Here is a 6,000-nt window from a genome sequence, read left to right on the forward strand (position 1 = left end):
TGGTGCCACTTACTGGAGGGCCTTGGACAACCAACAGTCTCTCTGTACTTCGGTTTCCTTTGTGTAAAGAAATAGGATTGTGTTAGTGCATGAGACAGGTAGGTGTGTCCGAGCATTTGTGAATGGTGGCGTCGGAATGGACCGGTATGACTGGGTCGCCCTATGTCCATCCTGCTTCAGGGGTCTGGCGTCTTGAAAGAGCTCATGGGTGCAGCCTGGGTGTGTGGCTGGGGTCCGCCTTGGTGGGTGGCGGTCCAGGGCCAGACACTTCCTGCACGAGAGCTGGACAAACTAAGCAACTGGCTGGTGGTGCCTGGACTGTCCCACCAAAGCCTCCTCTCAGTTGGAAACTGAGGCCTGGGGGGATGAAGTACCGTGTGGCAGCATTCAGCTGGTGCGCGGCAGAATCGTGATCGGAACTCAGACCCAAGCGGCTTCAAAACAAGGCTTTCTTCCAGCAGGCCAAGTGTGGGACAAATAAATGAGTGGATGCAGGGATGAATGAACACAGTAAATGGACAGACGGGTGGGCAGATGGAGGAATGCGTGCCGAGATGGGTCCACTGTCTGGAATGTTCCAGTTCCCAAGCTGAGCTCCACGTCTTTGTTTTCTGCATCCACGTCTCCTTTCCCTGACACAGGCCCTGGGGGATCTCATAGATGGTGAGGTGCAAGGGCGAGACCAGCCCCACGTCTTCCTCTCTGGGCCATATCCCTGGCAGCCGCCCAGAACCCAGCGAGGCGCGTGCCCGAGACACACTGTGGGCGAGCGGCCAGGTGAACGAGTGGGGCAGGTGAGGAGGTGCTGAGGGAGGGTACTGACGATGAGGGAAAGAAGGAAAGGAGGGGAGGAAGGAGGGAAGGGGGAGAGAAGGAGGGAAGGGGGAAGGCGGAGAGGAAGGGGGCCATACAGGGCCCCATCTGCACGTAGCCTTGTCTCCTCACTCCACCTTCCCCCTGCCCTCCGCGCCTCTCCCCACCCCGCACCCCCAACAGGAAGGACCTGCATCCTTGAACTCCTGCTGTCCAGATGTATCTTTAGAAAATACGTAGTGAGGGTTCTGATTTAATAATCGAGTATGAAGCGTGAACTCTGTGCTAAGCTCTGCTCTGAGAACCTTATAGGGAGGGAGGTGCTGATTTCATCCCTCTATATATTTGGGGAAGTTGAAGCGCAGGGAGCTGAAGGGTCAGCAAGTCTGTCACAGTGCAGAGTCAAGAGCCGAGCGTGGGCTCTTCGCGCAGATGAAGGGCGGGATGTGGCCTCCTGCAGCCACCCTCCGCCCTCCACTCACTTCTGTGGTTTTCTGATCCCTCCACTCCTTCTTTCTGGAGTGTGGCTTCTGCCGTTCCTCAGTTTCCCCAGTGTGCAATGTTCAGATTTGGCCTCATCCCATTACCCTCATGAGGGGCCCTCACGTGACCTCCAGTTCCCACCTGGCAGGCTCGGACATGTCCCCTGACAGGCCAGTGGGAGGGTTCCTGTGAGATTCGGACTTCACTGTTAGTTGTCACTGTGGCTGATGCCATTCCTGTGTAGCTAATGCACAGGTCTGGGTGGGACCCTGCCTCCTGCCGTTCCCTGGCCCTGTGACTTCTCTGGTTTGCCTGCTGGTTTCTTTGCCTCTAACACGGGGATGAGGGAGGTTCTGATCGCTCTGAACTGTTCCCGGCCCGGAGTCAGTGCTGTGTGAGGGTGTGTTCAAGCAGCTGAGCACATCGGCGGGGCTCCATAGCACCCCTCGTCTGTAATGAATGTTCTCACTTGGCCTCTGCTGGGGGCGCAGGGCAGGGTCTGGACAAGGTCAGCTCTGTGACCTGCCGCCAGGCCTGATACACATCAGGCGCTGCAGACGTGTGCAGCGAAGGGCAGCGTTGGTTGTGCGGGGCAGGGTTTGGCTGGAGCCTCATTACCAAAAGCCTCCACTTCGCCTCTCGCAGAGTCCCCGTCTCCAGCCGTCTGCATGTTGTCTTTTAGCCTGAGCACAGTTTCGAGGAGCTTCCTGCAGCAGACCTCCCAGAGCTGTAAATACATTCCAAAGAGGGGCTGGAGGAGGGGGTTCAAGAACAGAAGTCGTTTGAGAGCATTCCTAGGCCAAACAGTAAGGCTGCCTTGCCCAGAACCAGATGCATGGAAGATTCCAGAGACGCTCAGGACCAGGCGCCCAGGAAGCCCCAGATCTGCTCACAGCCTATTTATCATTTGTTTGTCCCATGAATGAGCACCGAGCCCACATTGTGCAGGCAGCTCAATGCCAGTTCCTGGGGCTCCTCAGACCCACACAACACACCGCTGCCTGGGAGAGAGAGGCCAGCTGTCCTGAACCAACCCGGCTCCTTCAGAAGGCAGAGGAGTGAACGTGGGTCTGCTGTGCCTCCCTGCCGCGCTTGCTCGGTGGCCCAGGTGGGGCTCTGCTCTCCTCCCGGGCCCTAAGCAAGGATGGAAGAACCCCTGAAGGGGTGACCCTTGACTCCAGGACTGCCTAGATTCCAAGGGGTCAAGGTAACCAACCCTCATGCTCAGCCAGAACACCTAGGTCTGCTCTAGGAGGCTGGAGTCACGGGGAGCCCCTGGAGAGCTCCCCTGCTTACTCATTGGTTCTAGAGCAACGGCTGACTTGGGCAGGAGAACACCTCTAGCGTCAGCCTTGGCCGTAAGTGAGGATCCCCAGGACCCCTCATGTCTCACCTGGGAAAGCAGAGGGGGGAAAGCAAGAGCCTTGGGGCCAGCTGGGTCTACACCAAACTCTCCCTTTGTTATGCATCATGTGGCAGATCTTGGGGAAGCCAATTCCAGTCTCTGAGCCTCAGTTTTCCTATCTGTAAAATGGGGTTAACCATCATATCTACCTCCTAGGGCCGTGATGGAGACTAAATTAGTGCTCGGTTTGTGGTAGATGCTGAATACATGGTTATGATTAATATGCTTTTTGCTCTTCATCACAGAGACTCCGCCTGTGTCCCTTCGTGGGTCACCCTGAGCTTCCCCTGAGTGTCCTCTTCTCAGCATGGCTGGGGGTTGGGACCCAGTATCCCCGGTTCTTCTCTGTCTCTGCCTTCTCCAGTAAAATCCCATAGTCCTCCCAGTCCTCAGGGTGTGGGCTTCTACCAGTCTCTTTGATGAAAATGAGCAAGGGGGGTGGGGGCACAGGAAAGACAAATGGACACAGTGAGCCAGGGACAGCAGGGCCACCTAGGCCGACTAGCTCCTAATTCCCTGGTGGCAATTCGGGGCTTTCTCCTAAAGGAGTGGCGGGGTCCTCTGACCTGAGGCCCTTTGAATGCAAACACAAATGTGCCCTGAACTTGTCTACCCTGAGACCCCTTTCTGCCCGGACCCACAGGGTCTTTGGGGACCCTTGCCCTGGAGCATCCGTGGCATCTCCCACCTGGGATTTCCAGGTGGCTGAGAGGCAGCTGCTGTGGATGGGAGCAGGCACAGGCTCCCAGGGCCACACCAGTCCTTCCCATCTCTCCCCCAACTCTGAGCTGACCCTGTGCCTTACATGCAAAAGGGACTCCAGAGACGGCAGTGATAAAAGGAAACCTCCTTCATCTTCTTCTAAAAGGACAATGCTATCTACCTCATGAGATTTTAGTGAGTCTTAAATTAAAGCAAATGGATCTGTGTCTCAGATCCCTGGGAAGTTGGCGACATGGGTTACTTCTCGGCGGGCTACTCGCCCAAGGCCTCTCTATGTTTTTTTTTAAGACTTTAGTTTCTTAGTTTTAGGTTTAAAATAAAGCTGAGAGAAAGGCATAGAGATTTCCCATATGCCCCTGCCCATACATAGACACAGCCTCCCCACTATTACTGTCACCCACCAAAATGGCACGTTTTCCACCAGGGATGAACCGACACTGACTCACGCTCATCACCCAAAGTCTACAGGCACAATAGGGCTCCTTCTTGATGTTGTACACGCCATAGGTGTGGAAAGACATACCATGACCTGCAGCTGTTAAAATATCCTAGAGTATTTTCACCGCCCTAAAACTCCTCTGTGCTCCGTCCGCTTACCTCCCCTCGCACCAACCCTCGGCAACTGCTGAACTTTTTACTGTGTCCATAGTTTTGCCTTTTTCAGAGCGTTATATAATCGGAATCCCGCCGCATCTAGCCTTTTCAGATTGACTTCTTCCACGTGGTGTTATGTTCTGAAGATTTCTCCATGTCTCTTTAGTGCTGAATAATATTCCATTTTCTGTATATACCACAGGTTATTTATCCACTCACCTACTGAAGGGCAGCTTGGTTGCTTCCAAGTGTGGCAGCTATGAATCAAACTATAATAAACATCTGCGTGCGGGTTTTTGTGTGGACATAAGTTCTCAGCTCCTCTGGGTAAATACCAAGGGGCGCAATTGTTGGCTCTATGGTAAGAGTAGGTTTCTTTTTGTAAGGCACCACCAAATTGTCTTCCAAAGTGGTTGCTGCATTTTGCATCCCCCAGCATCAGTGAATGAGAGTTCCTGTGGCCCCATATCCTCGCCCGCATTTGGTGTTGTCAGTGTTTTGGATTTGGGCCGTTCTAATAAGTGTGTAGCAGTTCCTCACTATTGTTTTAATAGTCCCATGTTTTACTTAATTCATTGCCTCAGAGCCACTGGATGAAGCAGGTGCTAACATCATCCCCATTTTACTGAAGCAGAAATGGGTTCACAGAGGTAAGGGGTCAAAATCACCAGATGGGTGGAGCTGGGGCTTGGACCCCAGAAGGCCAGGGCCCTTACCCACGTTTATGCCTCTCTGAGCAAGGGGCATGCAAAGCTCCAGGTCTCCTGCATGTTTGAGGAGGAAAGGAGAGCGATCTGGAGCCCTGGGCAAGCTTAGTGGGAAAAGTGGGTGCTCGTTGAGTGGTGGGGCTTGTGCTGGGTGTGAGTGGCAGTCACCAGGAAGGTTGCCGGGTTCCAGGCTCGAAAGCAGCGAGCAGCCTGGTTTCGGAAAGGAGCATAATGTCACCCTTGTCCTTGGCACTGAGGCTTTTCAAAACGCCAGTGAAGGAACCTCAGAGAAGCAGGTTCAAAGCCAGCCTGCAGGAGACACCCCAGCCTCTGTGCCATGTGGGGGGCTAGGTTGGGCCAGCGATGGGCCTGTCTGTTTCATTTTTGAGCTCCTGGGCATTGGCCTGGACATTCTCAAAAGTCACTGTATATAGAATTCACTTTTTAAAATGTACAGATCCCCAGGACTGCGACCCAGAGGTTCTGAGTCAGTGTGTCTGGGAAAGGCTGCAAATTTGCTTTTAAACAAACACTTCCTGATAAGTCTGTGGGAGGGCTTCCCTGGAGCCTGCTTTGAGAAACAGGGCAGAGTAAGCAAGCCTGTGCCCTGGGTGCAAGCAGGCCTGAACTGGATTCAGCCCCTGCCAGCATTTCCTCTTGGAAGAGCTGTTTACATTCTCTGAGCCTCTTATTTCTCATCCATAAAATGGGCTGATGATGTGTTCTATTGGGGGCTGCAAGGTTGGCATGGAGCCATTGTGTTAGCGTGCTAGGGCTGCCCCCCCCAAATGACCATAGCCTGGGTAGCTGAAATCAGTAGGCGCTTATCCTCTCATAGTTCTGGAGGTCAGAAACCAGAAATCCAGGAGTTGGCCAGGCTATAGTCCCCCCGGAGTTTCTAGGGGAGAATCCTTCCATGCCTCTTCTGGCTTCTGGTGGCCCCAGGCTTCCCTTGGCTTGTGGCTGCATAATCTCAGTGTGTGCCTCGACACGGTTTCTCTGTCCATGTGTCTGTCCTCTGTGCGTCTCTACAGGGACACGTGTCATTGGATCAGGGCCCGCCCGAAGAGCCCAGGCTGATCTCATCTTAAGATCTTTAACTTATTTCCATTGGTAAAGACTTCTTTCCCACATGCGGTCACGTCCCCAGGCTCTGGAGGTGAGGACATGGACATGGCTTCTTGGCAGTCACCATTCAACCCATCACAGTGACGCTTACGAAAACTAGGGATGATGCCTGGGACATAACAAGGGCTCCAAAAGCATGGATCTCCT

This window comes from Eumetopias jubatus, unplaced genomic scaffold (genome assembly GCF_037043125.1).
Source record: "Eumetopias jubatus isolate StellerSeaLion01/CBP00866 unplaced genomic scaffold, mEumJub1_p1.0 scaffold_4, whole genome shotgun sequence".
Taxonomy (NCBI): Eukaryota; Metazoa; Chordata; class Mammalia; order Carnivora; family Otariidae; genus Eumetopias; species Eumetopias jubatus.